The following is a 22,831-nucleotide window of genomic DNA, read 5'->3' on the forward strand; positions in this document are numbered from 1 at the left end:
GTTACCACATATACAGAGAAAGCTAGAAGTGTTGCAATGGCTCAAATGACAGAGAACTATCCTTGAGAAAGCTCAAAAAGAGTGCCCAAGCCCCGAGTTCAAGTCCCAGGAGTGACAATAAAAACAAAACAAATAAAAACAACCCAATAAACCACAAAGAAGGCAACACTAAAGCTACCAGAATAATGTTCACTGCATAGCCAAGACATAGAATCAATCCAGATGCTCCTCAATGTACAAATGGACTAAGAAAATATGATATATATCCTACTACTACTACTACTACTACTACACACACACACACACACACACACACACACACACACACACACACACACAATGGGTTTTTATGTTTCCAATAGAATGACATTGTATCTGGACAATGGTGGCTCATCTTTATAATCTTAGCTACTCAGTAGGCTGAGATCTGAGAACAGCCAAAACCTGGATCTGTGATGAGATCACCAAGATGCCCAATCATCTCGGGAAACACATACTTTCTGACTTCCTGTTATATATAATAATTAAATACTTAATTGCTCAAAAGACTATTAGATGCAATAAAAATCCATTACATACAATAAAAATCCTTCCAACCTAGACACTCCAGACATTTGCCATTCCTCTGAAATTCCAACTTTAGTATGTAGAAAGTGTTCGCTTTATGTAGTTCCAAGATGTCTACATACATCCTGTCCTTATACACAGAATTCTCCCTCACTCTCCCTCCTTTCCTTAGTCCTTTTCTCCTTCTCTCCCTGCTTCTCTCCCTCCTTCCCTTTTTCTGTCCCTTCCTCCAAGGAAACAAGGAATATACAATACTTATATGATGGCAAACATACTTCCCTTTATCAGGCAGACCTAGAAATCTTGCCCACTACTAGACCATGCACTAACAAAGAAACAGATTCCTATGATTGAATCAAACACAAGTTTTTCTTGAGACTGCAGCAACCTAAACAAAATCTGGATTCTGTGCACAAAAGAAGATGTATGGAAGTCTGACAGACTTTCCTAAGAGGGTTTACAAATGAACATGAGAGCTGGCAAGCTGACTAAAGAAAAACCAGTCTGCAGGGAATCTTGGGACTTGCCTCAGCCACAAGGGAAGGTAAACTCCCTGAGAGTTGACTGCAGGCTAAGCCAGTGAAAGGCAGAATTTCCCTGGAATGTTAGTTTTCATCCCACCTTCCATGTTCCTCCGATAATAAGGTGAGGTTGCATTGCAGAGTTCATTGTCCACCAGCCTTTTTATCATAGCATTGTTAGCATTGTGGTTCATCACATTAACAAAATAGCAACCTACAAAAGGCAAGATAATAATTCTAAAATATATTGCACCTTGTTTTTTCTTCTTAGCTGAAGTACAAAAAATACTTCAAAGTTTTCTGTTGTTAGATCAGACTCAACTTTAAGGATGTCAGTTTTTGACATCTTTATTGAACTATAATTTGCCAGCCATCAAGTTGAACCATTGTGTATAATTTGATATAGTTATATTCATATATACAGACTTATATAATCATTACCACCTAGTTTTAGAATACTTTTATCACCTCCAAAAGAAATTTCATACTCACAAAAGTCACTTCCCATACTGTAGTGTGCTCTCCCTATGCAATCATTAATATATTTCTTGTCTTTATAAATTTGTGCATTCTGGATATTTTATAGAAAAAATGATAACCATACAATAAATAAGCTTTTTATAGAATGACTTTTTTTCATTTAGCATAATGCTTTTGGGGTTCCTCTGCATTCTAGAATGTATCTGTAGTTAATTTTCATTGACAGCATTCTATTTTATAACCATGCCATATTTTGTTTATTCAATCATCCATGAATGGAGACTTAAGTTTTCACTTGTTGTTTTTATGAATAATGTTGTTAGGAAAATTTGTGTAGATGAATTTATGTGGACATAGTTCTCATTTCAAAAAGCATCAGTTTTCAGGCATTTCATAAAATAGGAGGGATAATGTTAAGTAATAGCAGATAGGAATATTATTTTGAATGTTGTCTGGCAGCTGTGTCATGGTTAGGAAATGAATACTGGGTGGGCTAGAACCTGGATGTCAGCAGAGTAATTATACAATAAGGTTTATAAAGTACATAATCCTTTTATAAATCAGGTATCATTTTTCTTCTTCATTTAAGATCATATACTTGCATGTACCTAGATATAAAGAAGAAATAACTACCCTTTAGTAAATTACCCCTGTTATTAGATATGTGATTTCCTGCCCTTGCTGTATATAAAAATCACTTAGGAGAGTTATAAAAATGCTTCAGGCTCTCCCTTAGAGATTATGGAATAAAAGCAAGGAATTAGTATTTATTAAAATATTCCCAGTATGACCAAATTACATCATGGCTTCACAACTATGTGTGCTAGAGAGTACTGTGGGCATTTTTCAAATTTTTCCTTTACTAGGATGATGTCATTATTGAACACTCTGTGTTTGCCAGATGCTTCTCATTATTTTACATATATCTACTTATTTAATAGTTAACATGGCCCTTTGGAATAGTTGTTATTACCATCTGCATTGTGTATATAAAGAGGTAGAGTCTTACAATGATTAAGCAACCTACTCAGCATAATTAATTATTAAATGGAAAAAAAAGGAGTTAGAGTTATATTGATGTTTTTGGGATGTTATAAAATTTACTCTCTGAGTGGCTTGGAAGCAACAGAAACTTATTTCTCATAATTCTGGAGGGTTGCAAAATTCAGAGTCAAGATGTCAGCAGATTTGGTGTCTGGTGAGGATCAAAATTGTGATTCATAGCACTTTTGAACTGTGGTCCCCCAGGGGCAAAGGGGGAGCATTGTAGAACCTCTTCAATAAGGCACTACACTCATTCATGGACTCTACACTCTTCATTGAATTGCCTTTTTAAAACCTTACCTCCTGGGCCAGGAGTGTGGTGGCCTCATGGAAGAGTGCTTGCCTAGCATGCATAAAGCACTGGGTTCAATCCCCTGGTACCACACACATAGAAAAAAAAAAACTGGAAGTGGTGCTGTGGCTCAACAGGTAGAGCACTGGACTTGAGAAAGTCCAAGACAGTGCCCAGGCCCCTGAGACTCTTATCTCCAATTAACCACTAGAAAACCAAAAGTGGCACTGTGGCTCAAGGGGTAGGGAGGTAGCCTTGAGCTGAAGAGCTCAGGGACAGTGCCCAGGCCCAGAGTTCAAGTCCCACAACTGACCAAAACCAAAAATAAACAAAAAAATGTCTTTAAGTAGTTGTATAAAGGAACTGCCATTTAACAAACCATTGCATACAGTACATCTCAATGTCACCCCTTTCCACATTCTCACCCATACCAAAAATAATTGAATAAATGATTCTAGGGTAATATCGGGTACTAGATGTGGAAAGGGATAAGAGTCACAGTCAAGGAGAAGTGGAACGTGTAGGCTTCTGGGGTCAAAGCTAATTTACACTTGTATATAGACCATATATTCAGAGCTTGAGTGGCTTTAGGGCTAGGAGGTAGCAAAGATGGGGGAAGAAGAAGAGGGGGTCTGACAAGGGGACTGAGGAGAGACTGGGAGATATTATGTTGGACCCTAGCTACTGGCTGATTACTACAGCACATGGCTATAAATAGGGAAAGCACAAAATTGCTAGAGGTCTTAAAGAGATGCAAAAGTGATAGGAACATAGAGAGGCTAGTTATGTTGACTCATTACTTATAATGATAGTACTGAACAGGTACCATCCTTAGGTACAAGAAATCATGATTTTGCTCTTTCAAGAGAGCAGAGAAAAACTTGGAAGGTTTGAAACAAAGGATTTGTAAACCTTTTTTTGAGGTGTTTCTTTTTTGAACATTTTTAACAAAAAGTCTTGCCACAAAGTTTCCAGGGAATGTGGCCAAATTAGGGTGTTAATACCACAGAACACAACAGCCCTTAGGAGGTGGTTCAGAAGGCACCGCACCCTGCAAAAGGATTTGAGCTGATGAAAGTGGACTTTGACCTCATTGAGAAAGGATCAATGTATAATTCTGATGATCTTAGACATTGAGTCTCCCACAATTCCAGGCTTCCGGTGGGGTGCTTGTGACCATGTGGGATTCCTGACCACTTCTAAGTTCGGGTGTGCTGGCAGCAATGTCAAATTCCATAGTCTTCCATCCAGAGGTGATGAATTTATTGAACAAATGTGTTCTATCTGGAGAACAGGTCTGCTCATAGTCTGCCTCCCCCAGCCTGTGAAAGCCAGTGTTGTTACTTCTCCTCTGGGGTGTGAGTGTGTGTGTGTGGGCACACACGTGTGAAATTTTAGGTAGGAGCTGGAGGTAGAGAGAAGGGAAGGTCAATATTTATGAGTGGGTTTCTAAAATTTTATTTTATTTTTCTTATTTCATTTCCATGATCAACATATGCCTTCTGGTTGTGTAGGGCCTCATGATTTTGCATTTATAAGTGACTTAAAACAAAATCTTATTATAGAAAATTAGATTCTTTTGCTTTAGCTTATTTTTCACTGTTTTTTGACTTCATAAAAATGGAACGAAATTCTATCACCAGAGAGAAGGCTTTCACTTAGAATGTTATTAAAACAAATAACTCAAATGCCTTCACTGGAGACGGGGGCCTTTCTATAAAATGGGAAATATATTCACCACAGTGCCTGTGTTTTCTGCACACCTCTCTAGGTCCAGTCCACAGCACATGGGCTTGCTCTTACCTCTCCAGGCTACTGGGTGCTTCCTACTTTCTTCTTCTCTTTAGTTATTTGCTGTCAATATGAAGAACTTCTCATTACATGCATGGCTAGCATTGGTTTGAAAGTTACTACTCTTTCACTGGAGGCAATTGTACATTAGGCTTTCTCTTCTAATTATTTAAACAATGTGATTCATCTATGGAAAATCCCCAATTTTTAGCCATTTTCATCTGGCATATTTGCAGCACAGATATAATTTTTCCAAAAGGCTGATTTGTGTGTGTTGTGTATATTTAGTTTATACCAGTCATACATTCTATCTTGATGGAACATGATGCCTATGCCAAATAGATGACCTAGTTTTCTAGGATCTGGTGTGAGAGGGCTTTGGTGCTGCCTGAGGGCTAAAAGTCCCTCAGCCCTGTTTATCGAACACCCACTGTGCTTCTAATACCAAAATTGGCAGCTTTGTGCAAGTTGGAGAGCCAGTGAAGACATTGAATTTGCCCTCAAGGAACTTGGGCTATAATAGGGAAATGGGGTGAAAGATAAACATTAGTGAAAGCAATTTTCTTTTATTTCTTTTATTTATGTATTTTTTAATCAGGGGAGAGGGTGAACACAGTCCCCTACTACCACAAATTATGCAGTCGAGTTTCCCACATTTGGGGAAATCGCAGGGGTCAGCACATCCGGAGTGCAATGGATAAGCCTCGCCCTGGGAAAAACACCTTCGTGATCATGGTATCTCCCCTGCCAGGTAAGTATTGAAAGCAATTCTCAAAAGAGAAAAGAATGAAATACCAGTGCTTTAGAGTCCCTTGACTTTGGCTAGCTGTCCCAGGATGGGATGACACACGAACTGGGTCAGAGTGCTAGAACTGGGAGAAGGATAGAAACTGAAGTCTTCACTCCCCAAACTTCAGCTTTCACAATTTATGCCACACATATATTCTTGTCATATTCAAACATTTTACATATCTTTTCTGTACTTGTATCACTTATTTTTAAAAATATATTAAAAAATAAAAGTGTAACTACTATAAATACTACTAATAAAAATATATGTTATAGTATACACATTAGTACCATATATAGCATATAGATGTATATAGATAAGTATATAGGAAGAGTATATATATGAATACTATACTTACAACAGTATATATTATTTCCATAAGTATTAATAGATAAAATACAATTATAAACACAAAACAATAGTATAAACTTTTGTTTAGTTATTGTTGCTGGTGGAAGTCCTGAGCTTCAAGCTAGTGGTTGCTTTAGAAAAACAAAGCAAAACAAAAAACAAAAAAGAATTACTGTTAGGGAGGCATGAAAGACACAGTGCCAAACTAAGATGGCTGTTGTTTTTTGTTTGTTTGTTCAAGTTTGGTGTGTGTGTGTGTGTGTGTGTGTGTGTGTGTGTGTGTGTGTGTGTCTGACTGTCTGTCTGTGTAGCTAGGGTTTCAATTCAATTCCAGGCATCATCTTACAGAGACAGATCCCAGCTGAGCTGCCATTTTTGGTCTCGTTTTTGTGATATAGTTTTGCTTTCTGGGAAAATGCAATCATATTGTCCACTTCCCACAATATCTGACATGACAGGCATAGGGAAACACACCTAGCTTGTTCCTTCTGTTCAGATGGAATCTTATAGGGCTTTTTTTTTTTTTTTGTAGTTGTTTGTTTTGTTGCTGAGGCTGGCCTACAATCATGATCTTCTCTATTTCAGACTTCTAAGTATCTAGGATCATAGCTGTGGGCCACCAACATCTTACTAAGATGGATTTATTTATTTACTTTTTTTTTAATTTAAGGAAAGTTTTGAGGAGAATTGGAAAGACAATCAATTTGGGAAGTCTGTTTAAATGACACCGAAGATCTTACACTTTGATATAAAATACAAAATAAAAGGCTTCATTTATTTGTCAATTCTTTTCTAAATGGCTCCCAAACTCTAGTTTTACATGTGTGCCCTTTTGACAGGTAAATCTATGAAGAGAGGGATTCCTAGAACGGTCAGAGGGAAAGACTTTATGGAAGCAGGTACTGGGTGTTTGGGAACAGACTTTTCCATTTTCACAGTGGTAATGGCCAGATCTTTTCTGAGGCCTTACTATATGTGAGGCTTAATTTTGGAGGGATTCCCACCAGTCTGCTTAAACACTGAGCCACACACTGTCCGTTCTCCAGATCATAAATGAACAAATGTGAAAGCAGAGAGAAATGACAAGGGGTTTTCGTAGGCACTGCCCTGTGGTTGAAGAAGCTTGTTCCTTGGTTATGGTAGCAGTCACCTGGAAAACTACTCCAGGGAAATGTTCTAATTTACGTGCATTCTGGAGAAGCTCTGGCAAGCTGTCCCCCTTCTTTGTGTCAGTAGTGGAGTGCCTCTATCATATCCAGACAAAATTAACTCATTTTAAGATATGAAATCAGAAATGACTTTTGCTTGTCAACTTTCAACTCTTCCCATTTTGTTAGTGCTAGACACTAGACTGTCAAACAAAACAGTTGGCATTGGTACCCTAAGCTCAGGAATTTATAGACAATGCTTTGAAGACTCTGTGATTCTAAGGTTTAGAGCAATGACAAAAGAACTGGTCAAGAGTAAGGGAACCCAAGTGCTGAAATGGGAATGAATACCTTTTATCAGATGTATAATGTGGCGTGGAGAGGAGGGGAGAAGTCGAAAAGAACCCTCATCTCCCTCTCTTTTAAACTCACATCTCCTGCTACCCCGACATGTATCAACCTAACATGAAGGCAACATCAAAAATATAATGAAACTATGAAACATAACAATAGATAAGAGCAACACAATGTGAGATGTGCATTTCTGTGTTTGTTATGGAAGAAACAAAATCACATTATATACTGCTGTGTGCCCCGTAGATGGGCTCTAGTGCAGGTGCACAGTGTCATATATGTCATGAAGACCATCCCACACAGATATTTCAGCTCACACTTTCCAGCTCACAACTGTTTCACCTCTGAAAAAAGGGAGCGAAGCTTCATATGATTTTAACTTACTGCCATAAGTTTCACTTGGATAATTAAAAACAGAACAAAGAAACTTGGAATACCATCACACTAAATAAGAACTTAAGACTACCTGGATAAGCCTTAGTATGTTGGCAGTCCTGCTATAGTATTCTTGTTTGAAAATCCGGCCTTCTACCTACTTCTTTGTATTTCCACTCTCAACGTGAAAGGCAACCCCTATTTCCTGCTTCTTTCTTGTTCCTCCTCTGTCTGGATGGCATTCTGTGTGCTGTTTAAATTTCCTGTGGCCTGAGATTGTATGTTGCTTTGAGCAGATAGGGAACAGGGGTCCGGTGTCTCCTGTCAGTGCTTTGGCCAGACCCATCTGCTTCAAGTTGCTTGCAGCTCAGATGCCTGAAGCAGTAGCTGCCAGAACCCGCTCAGCTGCACAGTATCTCTTTGGCATGTAGTCTTTGCCCAGACAAATGCTGCCCAGTTGCATCCTGACTAGTTGGTTCTGGTAGTAGAGTATCATATGGGACAGGAAAAATGGGGTTCATGTTCAGTATAGGGGGATGGGGAGGTGGTTTGAATGCTCATTAAAGAGTTTCTGGCTTTATTATTATTGGGAATTACTGAAAATCATTATGTCCTAGGCAACAAAATGACAGGGTCTCAACTCTACTATAGTAAGGAGCCTCAGATCAAAGTTGAGGATAAATTAGACTGTCCATGATACTAACTGTCCAGATGGAATCAATAAATGTCTGAAGTTAGGTAGAGAGCTTCAAGAGTGGAAGTGGAAGAGAAGAGAGAACAGAGGATGATGGCATTTCTACTTAAGATGGCATTATTCAATATGCTAGTTGAGAATAGAGTTGGAAGACAAGCTTTGTGTCCTTTTATATATAGTAACTTCACCTAGAGAGAGGACATCTTTGAGAAAGTGACCCAGAATCACTGGGATGCAGGCCTGGAACAGGGGAAGAAGAGACTCTAGCCCGTCCATGGTGACATGACATTATTATTCAGGTTCTCTAGGTAGAAGGGTCTTTGCACTCCATGAACTTGAACTTGAGGTCAAGGATAACTTAAGCCTCACACTTTGGGAAGCTGACACAGGGACAGTGCAGGATGGTGGAAGGAACCCAGACTTTCAGGAAGGTGAACTAGGGTAAAGCTTAGCTCACCTACTCATGAGCTGAGTGACTTAAAGAAGGTTAGCTAATACCTCTGAGCCTGTGTCTCTTCTGTAAAAAATGAGATGAATAATATTACTATTAGCAGAGTTACGAGGCTTAGAAATACTTTCCTTTGGTGAATCCCATGTTGTCTGAAGAAAAGTAGGTCTGTGGGAAATTATAGCAATTACTATTACCAGAGACTATGGCGATCATACCTGACTACAAGGTCTTGTGAAATGCTGTGAATTTTAAGTCATTAAATGAGTCTGTTCATGTTTGTACAGTATAAGCTTATGGGTTCCAGTAGGCTCTAGAACTCAGTAGATGGAGAAATACAGTTTTGTGGATGCAGATCTTCAGGCTTCAGAATTGAGAGATGGGAAGGAAGTCATGGGCCCACCCCTTATGTTCTAAAGGAGCCAGAATTCTGCAATTGTAGAAGCATGCTAAATCTCTCCAGATCGTTAGACTGGCCCTTACCCCCCTTTTCAACTTTAAATTGAAAAATATCACTGGAAACCTAAATTAATTAGGCCTGCAGTACACCACCTGGGTTTGGCTTACTTTTTTTCTCCTGAGAAAAGCAAGACACCATCACCATCCCTCAACTCTTCTCTCTTAGTACAATTGATTTGTGCTAATCCTGGAATGAGTTTACTAATGGGAAGCCTGGTCTTGTGTTAGTCCACGATTCCACCTTCAACCCTGTCACCATTTGGCCAGACTAGGGAGAAATGGGAGGAGGAGGGGCAGCCAGCAGTGGTCTTTGAGTGAGCAATTGTGCTGGGCCTTCCGGAGAGTCCCTGGCATGTGCACAGCACACAGGTCAGTGTGGCAGGTCATAGGGAGTGGGAAGGAGTCTGGGAACAAAGGCCTCTCCCTCATGGCTAACATTGTCCCCAGCTGAGGCCATCCATCACACTGCTTCCTCCTACAGCTGGATAGTCCAGCTGCCTCCCAGTGGGATCCGTTCTTTCTCTTGCCTGTCCCAGAAGCACTTGATGGCTATCTTTTCAGAGCCATTTCCTCTTAAGATTCCTTATATACAATAGCCATAGTGGACCTCCAGTGCCAGGGAGACACAGTTTGAATACTACGGGCCAGCCTCAGTTCAGAGTATTTTAAAGTCTACCTTGTTGTGAGTGGAGGAATGCAAACCAGAGATGCTCTTGGTTGGTCCCATACAAGTTGCCCTATAGCAAAGTGTGGGCCCTTGAAGTGACTGAGTGGTGCAACTGAACCTGGTCATGGTTCAGTTGGAAGAGCAAGCAACTTGTATCAGGCTGCTTATTGTGTTAAGCAAGCGGTCCTATTTTCCTCCCCCACACCTTCCATTCTTAATCTAATAAGATGGGCACTGGGCTCTTAATGATACTTCAGGCATATTATTAGGGATGTGTGTAACACCCAACCCTTGTTAAGATGTGATTGCAGGATTGTTCCCAGATTATTAGGGATGTGTGTAACACCCAACCCTTGTTAAGATGTGATTGCAGGATTGTTCCCAGAACCTTGAGCAAAGTCTAGTTATGACTCAGTTATGATGGAAACGCACTGTATGTGTGTCACAAGGTAACAGATTAGATTTAGTGACTCAAATGGGCAGTTAACTTAGATTTAATGGGACTGTAATTGTACAGTGGATTTTAAATGCCCTTTTGATTATTGCATCAGTGTTATATTAAAACCCAGACTTGTCATTATGTCTTCATGTTTTAAAAACAATTACATCAAATTTAATGAGAGAGAACCCAGTAAGAACACTCAATTTCATTTCAAGGGTGTCAGGATTTCCAGCACAGCTCTGTGCATTTCTGTGACCTTAGCATTCTTCTTCCAATTATGATAGAAAGAATAAATTTGGTTGGCATAATTTGCAATTATTGTCGGCATAGTTTTTTTCTAATAAGCACCAAATGATTTAGTCTATATTCTTCTTCTTTTTCCAGCATTCTGTAGACAGCTATAATTCATAATTGGTCTCCCTCTCATTTCTCCAAGGTTGGTAAAGATAAGAAACAAATACACCTCTGGTTCTCTGAGATAAATTTGTTCTTTCATTTAATTCAACAAGCTGTTTGAGTCCCTGCAATATATGCTGTGCTTCATGAATTCGAACATTGGTCCTTTCTCCAATAAGCTTTTCTTACCATTTGTCTTTCTTTTCCTCCTCTTTCAACTTCATAGTCACCCACATCATCTATTGAACATTTACAGTATAGCAGTGCTGTGCTAAATTCTTTACTTTGGCTCATCTAATTACATCTCCTAGGAACCACATGATGAGGTACCATTATTATTTGCATCCCTCAGAGAGAGAATTCAAGTCTTAGAGGAATTAAATCCATGAGTGGTGGTATATAGATAATGATAGAAATCATACCTTTTCTTACCATCATAGAGGTCACAGTCAATATTCCTGCAGCAAAATTCAGATTAATAAGACAAAAAGAATAGCAGATTTAATTAAGGTTTTATATGAGATGGGAATCTTTGGAAATGAATACACAAAAGGCCACAGAACACTGTCCGTTTTATGCTTAGACGATGAAAATTGGACAGATGGGTAGAAATGACCTTGGAAAAAAGGGTGTACCATTTGAGCTAAGGGTAATAGCCTAAGGGGAGGAACTCAGCAGCAACAGTTCTAGGTATCATACTTCAAAGTTCCACTGCTTTGGAGTATTATGGTCTGAGTTCCCAGTGGTTCTACCTCAGAGTTGTTGCAAATTCTATCCTGAAAATCAGAGGTGCATTTGGCTTCCTTCACTTTTCTCTCTGTTGGACTCAACATATGTAACAACTTTTTAGGACCTGAAGAATAAGTATTATGAAGTTTCAAGTGTGTTTTATAGTTGAGCCTCTGTTACTTCTCCAATTCACTTGTGCACACTGAGATAACCTGCCAGGCAAAACTTCTCTCTCAGCTTCTCACACTTTGTCTTTGGTCTTCAGAGCTTTGTGCATCTGGCAATGTGACCAATGCTTTTACCTTCCTACTCGATTTGCCCTCTCCCCGACCTACCTTCCTCCATAAACTTGATCCTTTCTTGTAGTTTATGGCCCATTCTGCGAATTTTATTTTGAAGCTTTGTTTTACCTTGACTGTTGTCATCTTCATTTTCCCTATCCTATTGAATATTTATTAGTATGTAGAACTATGCTAATTTCTTTTTAAATATGTCATCTCATTTATGTCTCATAAAACCCATATGATTAGGTACTACTTTTATTTGCAATTTTCAAATGAAAAAAAGTGAGGGGGGCCTGGGAGTTTGGCCTAGTGGTAGAGTGCTTGCCTAGCATGCACAAAGACCTGGGTTCAATTCCTCGGTACCACATACATAGAAAAAAAGCCAGAAGTGGTGCTGAGGCTCAAGTGGTAGAGCTCTAGTCTTGAGAAAGACGGAGGACAGTGTTCAGGCCCTGAGATCAAGGCCAGGACTGGAAAAAAAATGAAGAGTGTTTTCAGGGATTGCTGGAGCTGAGCAGAAAGGATATGATACTTTTTCCTGCTAAGTGTTTATCCTTAGTGTCTTCCTCTACTTTACATATTCCTTAAGTGAGACTTGTGCATCTTGGTAGCTACATATCATTCAGCATAGTCTTATGAAAATGAGTTCTAAGAAAGCATTTGCTCGCTTGAGAATTTGTGTAGCTCCACAGGATGGATAGAACAATGTAAGATGTTATATTTTGGGAAGAAATGTGTTTGTTGTACTGTGCAAGCTATAGTTTCTGAAGTTTTTTCATTTAAGTGATTTTTTTTATTAGAGTAGAGCCATTCATGAAGGACTCAGAATGCATTTTATCAACTGGATCCCTGACTACTCATACCCAAACTAATCATAGGGATGGCCAGTCATTTTATTTTATCAACCCTGAGTCCATTCATGGATAGGCAAGTGGTTTTTAAGAAGCAGAATCCTTTATTACAAGTGAAACAAAACAATTCAGCATAGAGACTAGGCTCTTAACCTAAAGGAACTACAATAATAGAAGGACACCAATATATATCTGTAAATTTTGTTTTGTTGTTGTCAGAGGTTATCTATTATCTACCAATCTATGTACCTATTAATTTTCTATTATCTATTAACTACAAATGCATGTATATCATCCATTTAACTACCAGGGATCTATCACCAATCACTCATTCTATTTCTGTCTGTCTCTCTGCTGGTCTATCTGCCTATTAGCTATCATCTATCAATTATCTATGAATCTGCCTCTCTACCTATTATCGTCTATATATAACTCTATCTTTCTATCATCTATTAATTATCTATCAATGTAGCTTTCAATCAGTTATCTATCATTTATGCATGTATGTAACTATCATCTATTTATCAATCATCTATCATCAATGGATCAGTCCACTGTCTGTAAGTTGCTCTATCTATCTATCTATCTATCTATCTATCTATCTATCTACCATCTATCTGTCTATCTTCTTGATTTTAGATAGTTAAGCCCTCCTATAGCCCTTATTCCATTACATTTTAGATTTGCCATATACTAATATTTATTTCCTCTCTTAGATAACTTGCTGAGTAGTTGCTCAGTGGAACCTGCTCAGAGGAATAGAAGTTGAAGCTGGAGTAAAATCTGATCCATTTTAGTAAATAAAATTACCTGCAAGATGAGACAATGTGATATTTTAATCATACTCTGTCTTTTGTCTTTAGACACTCGCTACTTAGGATTTTCTTGGCTAGCCTTCATATTTGGGAAATGATGATAGATAAAAATGAATGTGGGCTGAATTTATTTTAGGTGCTTCTGTTCTATTCTAGGCCTGTGCTCTTTTGTCCCTCTTAATGCAAGGAAATAAGGTGACATTGAATACAAATAACTTGTTCATGGTTGCATATCTTACACAGAATAGACTTACACCAGAACCTAATCATAACAATAATGTTCAAGATATTAATTGTATACATTCTTATGATTGAATTATTCACAAGAGCTTTAGCACATTCTTCTATATTATTTTAATTAATAAGAAAATTTCTCTGAATAACTGCACTTTTTCTGGGAGAAACAAGAAATGACCAATGACCCTCCAAGACCTCAGGATCCAGTGGGAATAACTTTAAAACTCTAGTGTACCAGAGTCTTGTGCTGACACAGTCAGAACTATATATTGTGTTACCAATAAGAATTTCATCCTGGGGTAAATTGAATAATAGCAGAAAAATAAAAAATTGCCTTTGCTTCTGTACCTCTGGAACCTTCTGAAGGCATTTCTCTTATTTTCAGGCTGTTTCTGGGTTTCACATTCTACTAGAATGGTGCTCTACTGCTTCTAGAAGAGGGAACTAAGATTTAGAGTTTCAGAAATTCTTTGTTTAATTGTTCTGCTTCTATCTGGTAAATTTCTGTAATTTAGTAAAGGAGAGTAATCTTCTACCAGATTGAAATTGATTCTGAATAATTATTCTCAGCTGTTTAATCTGTCTGTAAAAGCAGTCTACATAAATTAACATCTTGTTTACTCTTAGGTTCCTGAATTTCCAACATTTTGGGGGAGGAAGGGGAAGAGAGGAGGAAAGGAGAGAGAGACACAGAGAGAGAGAGAGAGAGAGAGAGAGAGAGAGAGAGAGAGAGAGAGAGAGAGAGAGAGAGAGAGAGAGAGAGAGAGAGAGGGAGAGAGAGGGAGAGAGAGGGAGAGGGAGGGAGGGAGAGAGGGAGAGGGAGAGGGAGAGGGAGGGGGAGAGGGAGAGGGAGAGGGAGAGGGAGAGGAGAGAGAGAGAGAGAGAGAGAGAGAGAGAGAGAGAGAGAGAGAGAGAGAAATAGCCTAATAATCATATAAAATAAATCCTCAATCCTTGACACTTCATAGACACAATCTTAAAGTACTCTTCTTCAAGACTTTAAATGCTTTCTTAATATATTATGTAGACTAAGACATTGCCCATTATTCTTTATTATAGCTTTGTCAAAGATTCTTAGTACAGTTAGTGCAATTAGAACAGCAATGGCCTTTCAGAAATGATGTACCTGAATATATGATTGAAGCCAATAGTTTAATAGCCACTCACACTTTTTGCTAATGCCATACATATAAGTGTCTGTCTCTACATATAGCTGTTTTCTCAGCTTCATCAGTCAACCTTTTGTTTCTTGGAGCTGAAATAGCTCTTTCAAAAACAAAGTTCAAATTGGAAATTTTCTCAAATACAATGGATTGATGTTATTTGTTTTGTCTTTGTTATTGTGTTTGTATAAAATGAAATATTGCTCTTAAAATTTAATGTCAAATATGTGTGAATTACATTGATTCAGCATTAGAATATCTGGGGAGAAAGATCTGTAAAGTTTCCTGAAAATGACAAAATAATATTCTTTCTTCTTCTTTGAGCTATCATAACTTTCTGAAATCATTTTGTATTACAGATTTAAACAGTCTAGCATTTTAACATGCTACAAAGCATTTATGTTTCTGTTTTGAGATGATTTCCATTACAAATAGAATTTCACAACAGCATAAAATCTTCTTATGTGACATACACAGCACCAGTATCACAAAATGAGGAGTATTCATTTTTAATTTGAATGAATGCTTGTCTCTGAGCCAAATACTATCTACTAAATTATATTGATAATAAAAATGTACTGGCAATGCAGTCCAAAATACAAATAATGGCTACCATATTTTCCATTCAGAGAATAACATAAATATCTTTTGGGTACCTTTTCCTTCTCTGACCTACATATAAATGTGAAAGCTATTACTTTGGCCTGCTAAGGTACTTGATGTTCACAATAGAGTCAAATCAATTATCTTCTTGAATGCCCTTTTTAAAAAATCCTGCAGATATTTTACACTGTATAAAGGTGTGTTTTACCATGAAAAAACTCTGATTAATAAATTCAATCAAATAAAAATTAAATCAAAAATATTTTTCATTTTCTTAAAAGATCATTAGTTCACAATTCTTCACATCATACCTCACTTTTGAAAATGCTAAGATAGAAAGACAAAAAAAGTACAGTTGCACATAATAAATTAAACTGGACACTAAACGTTCACACAGTGAGACCAAGGTAACTATTTCTAGAAGATGATCAAAAGGGCTCAATAGCCATGTGCATATGATCAGATAAAATGATAGTTATCCAAATGAACTCCAAGAAATAGAGATGAGAGGGTCTTTATTTTACATTTTTGTTTCCTTTTTTTGTTTTCTCCCTTTTCCACTTTTTTTTTAAGTTTATGTACTTTTTGTCTTTGTTGTAAGTTTAACTGGTTTGTGGAAGGGAAGAGGAAGCACAGATATGGTGAGATAGGGCCAGGAGTTTGGCCTAGTGGTGGAGTGCTTACCTAGCATGCATGAAATCCCAGGTTAAATTCCTAAGTACAACATAAATAGAAAAAACTGGAAATGGTGCTGTAGCTCGAGTGGTAGAAATCTACCCTTGAGAAAGCCCAAGGACAGTGCTCAGGCAGTGAGTTCAAGGCCCAGGACTGGGAAGAGAATAAAAAAAAGGAAATACTGAGACAAAGGGTGAACTAAATGAACTATACAACTTGGGCAGGGAGGGAGGCAAAAATCTAGAAAGAAACAGAAATGTTCAAAAAGAAATGTGCTTAACATCTGACTTAGGTAACTATAAACCTCCTGTGTATCACCTTTCACTGCAGCATTATTTACCATAGCTAATATATGGAACCAACCTGATGTCCCTCAGTAGAAGAATGGATCAAGCAAATGTAATTCTATGTTTTCATCAGAAGAATGACATCGCCTCATTTATAAGGAAGTGGAAAGATTTGAAAAAAATCGTATTAAGTGAAGTAATCCAGACTCAAAGGAACATGGGCTCCATGGTATCCCGCATTTGTAATAATTAGTAAATGTTTAGGTTGGTCCTAGCAGAGGATCACAATAGCTCAATAGCTATGTACATAGACTGCATAAGATGAGGCTAAGTGAATTAAACTGTAGAGTTTCTGTATGGCAAAGGACATAGCTAGCAAACTGACTAGAAAGCTACAGAGTGGGAGAAGATCTTCACTAACCATACAATGGACAAAGGCCTCATATCTAAAATATATCAACAGCTCAAAAAATTGAGTCACTCCAAAACTAATCTCCAAAGAAACAATCATCCTATTAAAAGATGGGCCAAAGACTTAGAGTCTTCTCTGACGAAGAAATAAAAATATTCTATAGACACATGAAGAAATGCTCAACATCTCTGGTCATAAAATAAATGCAAATCAAAACAACTCCACCTCACTTCAGTTAGAATGGTCAGGATCTAGAAATCTAATAACAACAGATGCTGGAGGGGATGTGGCCAGGAGGGATCACACTGCACTGTTGGTGGAAGTGCAAACTCGTTCAACCACTATGGAAAGAAGAATGACTAAACATAGAACTCCCCTATGACCCAGTAATTCCACTACTTAGTATTTACCCAATTTGTCCAGAAACAAGGACATACTAAATCCACTAGCACAATGATGTTCATTACAGCACTATTTACCATAGCAAAGATATGGAACCAACCCAGATGCCCCTCAGTTGATGAGTGGATCAACAAGATGTGGTATTTATACACAATGGAATTCTATGCTGCTGTCAGAAAGAACGACATTGCCCCATTTGTAAGGAAATGGAAAGACTTAGAAAAGATCATATTAAGTGAAGTAAGCCAGACTCAAGGAACATAGGCTCAAAGTTTCCTTCATTTGTCATAATCAGTAGAAACCTTGGGCTTTCTTAGCAGAGATTCACAATAGAACAAAACTTAGATACATAAGGCCATATAAAATGACGCTAAATGAAAGGACCTCCAGGATATAAAAACAAAAGCCATACAATGAGTGATTGTGGTCCTTAATGTACTATGTTATGTTGGGGGCTGAGTAACGCCATGTCTAATAACTTTCTGCTGAGACCTGTAGTAGAGGTAAACAAGTGGACCTCTTTATCCTGCCCACCTGTTGTGCTAATAGTCTTCTGCACCCAATATAAGGTGGAGGGGGGTTTTATTGGAGAGAGAGATTTTCCTGCCTTGATGAAGCTGCATGGCATCTCTGTTCGTGCTCCAGAGAAGGAAGGCTGAGTGAGGGAGGACAGTGGGCCCTCTCCTCTAGCGGCTTGGCCTGGTTAGGGCGTGTTTTTCCCCATCCCTCCTACTAGTAGTTGAGAGGGACCAGGACGAAGGACCCCGACAATATTATCTTTCATCTCCTTTGCTGTCCCTTGGTTATCTCATATTATTACAGTATTTCACCTTGTTATCTGATCTATTGGATATATGTGTATTTGGTTATTTGAAATAGGATAGGGAAAAGGGGAAAGCAAAATGAGGGATGGGGGTCGGGGGAGGGAAATGGGGACCAAGACATGAGAAAAGGTATCAATGTTTGTGAAATAATGCACCTTCTATCTGGTGAATATAATGTAACCTTTCTATTAATTGCAATAAAATATATGAAAAAAAAGATGAGGCTAAGTGAAATGAACTCCAATGAATGTAAATAAAACTTTTTTTCTTTGTGGTTGTTGTTTTTAATGTACCATATGAAGTTTTGTCTTTTTTTTCTTTCTTTCCTTTTCCCTCAGTGTTTTATCCCCTGTTGTTACAGTGTTTGATTTTGGTACCCTGTGTTTTGTCTATACATTTTTCTGAATTAGGAAAAGGAATGGGAATAACAAAATGGTGAGACAAAGGATGAAGGGCAAACCAATGCAATAGCAATACTCTAAAGACAATAAGCTGAAAATGAACTTTACAACTTGAGGGTGCTGCAGGGGAGGGAAAGTGGGAGAAAAATGAGGGCCCAGCAATGTTTGGCAGGAAATGTACTCACTACCTTATCTATGTAACTGTAACCCTCTGTATATCATCTTGAGAGAAATATTAAATTAAAAAATAAAAATTATGCTTTAAAAAGTTCTTATAATTTATACTACCTGTAATCCTTGAGGAACAGGGAAGGGAGTTGGAATATTTTGGTGGGAAGGAAGAAATTCACAGGGAGTCAAGTTTACCAGCTTCTCCCCACCTCTGCATATACATAACAAGCATGGCCCCTTCTTCCAGCATTCCACACTAGGGAGCAGCAGGCAGCCTCCTGAGGGGCCACAGTTAGATACCATATCTTCCTTTGCTTTCAGACACTCCCCCCCCTCTTGACTTCAAGCCCACTTCATGCTACTCCTTTCTGCTGGTTGATTTATTCAACCTCATCCTACTATATTCCTCTCCCTCTGCTGGAATTGGAGTTTTGAGGAATGAGAATGCTGAGCCAGATGTGAAAAAGTCATAGACATTAGATAGGGTGTTAAATATGCAAATGATTGGTGAAGCAATATTAGATAATTCTACTTTGTTGTAGAGTTATCACCTGGAAATTTATCCCTTCCTCGTATAGGACTTGCTCTGGGGGTAGAGGGTGGGAAGAAGGAGTGTGTCCTTAGAAGTCAAAGGAACACAGAGATGCTAAGGAAAACCTGGGTAATGAACCATTTCTGATGGTACCAATCAAATTAATCCTTTCCTTGGGAAGAACACAAGGAGAAGGAGCTATAGAGAAACAGACTTTCCTGCTATCTAAAGTTATTTTTAAGTTTTAAAATAAAAATCTTGTAATATTCTCCAGTGTTTTCCTCCTATCTAAAACAATGGGGCAGATGCCTATCTTTTAAAATTGATTTGTAGAAATTCAAAATATATTCTGGTCGTGAATCCACAAATAACTAATCCCCAACTGTCACTGACCTTTGTATCCTCTTAGATGAACATCCTTTCAATGAACAGAAGTTTCTAATTGTAATTCAGTTTGGCGTTTCTTTTTGTTTTTCTGATATATCTGCACATTCTATTAAGAAATCTATGGAGGCCAAGAGGAATGGGGGCAAATGAATGAAGAGAGGAAGGGTAGATGGAAAGAAAAAAGAATTGATGACTGTCTTAGAATCATGAAAATATTATTTCACTGTATCTAGCATGTTTCATGTTTCTCAATTTATATCAGTGAGAAACCTGGAATTCTTGTTTAGAATGGCTGTGGAAAGCCAAATTCACTTCCTTCCATCATGAATATACATTTTCTAGAGTACCATTTACTGAAAAAGTATCTTTCATTTTCTCCATTGTATTGTGATAGCATCATATCATAAGGCCACAGAAATCTGTTAAGAGATTTCTTTTCTTGTTCATTTATCATTGAATCCCAATCTGACCTAATAAAGTACATTTACTAGATTGCCCCTCTTCAAGATGCTTATTCTTAGTTTTCAGAATTTCCATGTAAATTGCAGAATCCATGCTAAGATTTTAATTTAAAATGTAATGGTTCTAGATCAATTTGAGGAGAAATGATAGTCATTTTGCAGTAATTCTAATGGCTATTTTTAAATGTATTTATGTCTTAACTTGGAAATTGATGACATTTTTTGTAGGGGATCTATATAACCCTCCTCAGGCATATTTGTAGGAATTTAATATATTATATTATTATTACTATTATTACTATTATTATTATTATTATTATTTTATGTTAGTCCTGATGCTTGAACCTTGGGCCTGGGCACTGTCTCTGAGGGTTTTTTTTTTCCCCTTAATGCAGTACTCTACTACTTGAGTCACAACTCTAGTTTTTTTTTGTTGTTGTTGTTGTTGTTGTTTTTGCCAGTCCTTGGCTTGAACTCAGGACCTGAACATTGTGCTTGGGCTTTTCTCAAGGCTAGTGCTCTACCACTTGAGCCACAGAACCACTTCCAGATTTTTCTATGTATGTGGTACTGAGGAATCAAACATGGGTCTTCATACATGCTAGGCTGGCCCCAGTTTTAGTAGTTTTTATTGTAAAATAAGAGTCTCATGGATTTTTCTGCCCAGGATAGCTTTGAACCACAATTCTCAGTTCTTAGCCTATTGCATAGCTCAAATTATAGATGTGAGCCACCAGTGCCTGGTGTGATGAATTATCTTATTTTTTTAGTGTTAATATTTTCACTTATTGGCTCTTTTTTATGACTTAAGTGTTATTTATAAATCTAAGAAATACTGTGGTGACACTCCTTTGTGTGCTCAATACACACTGAAGAGTGAATGACAGAAATGTGGGATTTGTTGAGGAGCTAGGATTATGAAGATGAAGGAGGATGGGGACAGATTACTGATTAAATGAACTGCAGGGTAGGTGCTTTGTAGATTCATGTTAAATTATACTTTTAGGAAATAATGAAAGAATAATATCTCTGCACATGCTGAGTACAGATGTGAGGTTTTTTAAAAGAATTTATTAACATTGATCATTGCATCATATTGCAAATGACGTATTTAACAAGTATTCAAGAAGGGACTCTCTATATACAACCACTGGCACTTAGATTTTAAAACAATTAAAATTAGGCTGAGGGTTTTATGTCATGGATACATATTAATCTATGTAATAAAACGTTATGTCTATAGAGTCATAGATTTTTATGTCTATATAGTTGTGTTTATATTTACAATACCATGTCCATAGCATTGGGTACACAAATATTGAGTCCTTGCTTTTGTACTGTTTGTAGCTAATAGCTGCATATTAAGGATACCATGCACCTTTTATTCCTTTGGTCTTGACTTGTCTCACTCAGCATGATTCACTCTAGATTCATCCACTTCCCTGCAAATGACATTATTTTATCTTGTCTGTTGGCTATGTGTGGGGAGCTGCGAGGGCTGCGCCTTTAAGATGGCGCCGGTTTCCGCCTTCCGCCATCCCGACGGCGAGTGCTCTCTGTGAAAACAACTCCTTATATAGCTAAGTTTTGGCTTCTGGCTTGCTTCCGCGTAGTTGGCCCTATCGGCATCTCCCACGTGGCTTTTCAGGATTGGCCAGGTGGAGGTTATAAGACCAGGGATAGTCCCGGAAGGAAGAAGAAGAAGAAGAAAGAAGGAGAAAGGAAGAAGCTTGTTAAGGGTTCCTGAATAAACCACTTGGAGAAGAATCCTGTGTCGTGTCTTCCTTGCTGGTCGAGGCGGAAGCGACAGCTATGTAGAATTCCATTGTATATATAGTCCACATTTTCTGTATCCATTCATCTGCAGTAGGGTGTCTGGGTTGTTTCCATTGCCTGGATATTGTGAATAGTGCAGAGATGAACATAGCTGATCAGGTGTCCTTATCATAACCTGGGTTATGATGTTCAGGGTAGATGCCCAGAAGTGGTATGGCGGGATCGTAGGGAAGGTCAATTTTCAGTTCCTTAAGAAACCTCCACACTGCTTTCCAGAGTGGCTGAACTAGCTTACAATCCCACCAGCAGTGCAGTAGGGTTCCTTTGTCACCACAACCCCACCAGCAACTGTCATTGTCTGAGTTCAAAATCTTGGCCATTCTTGTTGGGGTAAGGTGATATCTTAGGGTTTTTATTTGTATTTCCTTTATGACCATGGATGATGAGCATTTTCTCATATGCTTTTCTGCCATGTTAACCTCTTCTTTTGATGTCTCTCTTTAGTTTCCTTGCCCATTTAGTGATTGGTTTGTTGAGTTTGGGGGGGATTAATTAGTTTCTTGAATTCCCTATAGATACTGGATATTGAGAATTTGTCTGATGTATTATTGGTAAATATCTTTTCCCATTTGTTTGGCTGTCTCTCTGCTTTAGTGGCTATGCTTTTATCTGTGCAGAAACTTTATTTTTAGGTAGTCCCATTTATCGAGTCTCTCTCCAGTCTGTTGTGACCCTGGGATTTTGTTCAGGATTTTTTTTTGTCTGTGCTTATGAGTTCCAGTGCCGCTCCAACTCTATCTTGTAGCAGTTTCAGGGTTTCCGGTCTGACATTGAGGTCTTTGATCCACTTTGAGTTAATGCTTGTACATGGTGAAAGGCTAGGGTCAATTTTTAGTTTCTGCATATGACAGAAACCAATAATTGAATAGGCTGTGTTTGTTCCACTGTATATCTTTGGCTCCTTTGTAAAAATTTTCATTCAGTCATTTTACAAAGGGTTTT

At 38.0% G+C, this 22,831-nt stretch overlaps 1 non-coding gene across 1 annotated transcript; it reads right to left on the bottom strand.

Moving 5' to 3' along the window:
- Nucleotides 1-5,290: 5,290 nt before the first annotated feature.
- On the bottom strand, nt 5,291-5,454 carry LOC150056465 (U1 spliceosomal RNA). The gene has a single exon (XR_016537336.1). It is a non-coding gene; the product is annotated as a U1 spliceosomal RNA (small nuclear RNA).
- Between the last annotated feature and the right edge of the window lie 17,377 nt (nt 5,455-22,831).

The sequence above is a fragment of the Megascapheus bottae genome, chromosome 12, assembly GCF_031878675.1.
Source record: "Megascapheus bottae isolate mThoBot1 chromosome 12, mThoBot2.hap1, whole genome shotgun sequence".
NCBI lineage: Eukaryota > Metazoa > Chordata > Mammalia > Rodentia > Geomyidae > Megascapheus > Megascapheus bottae.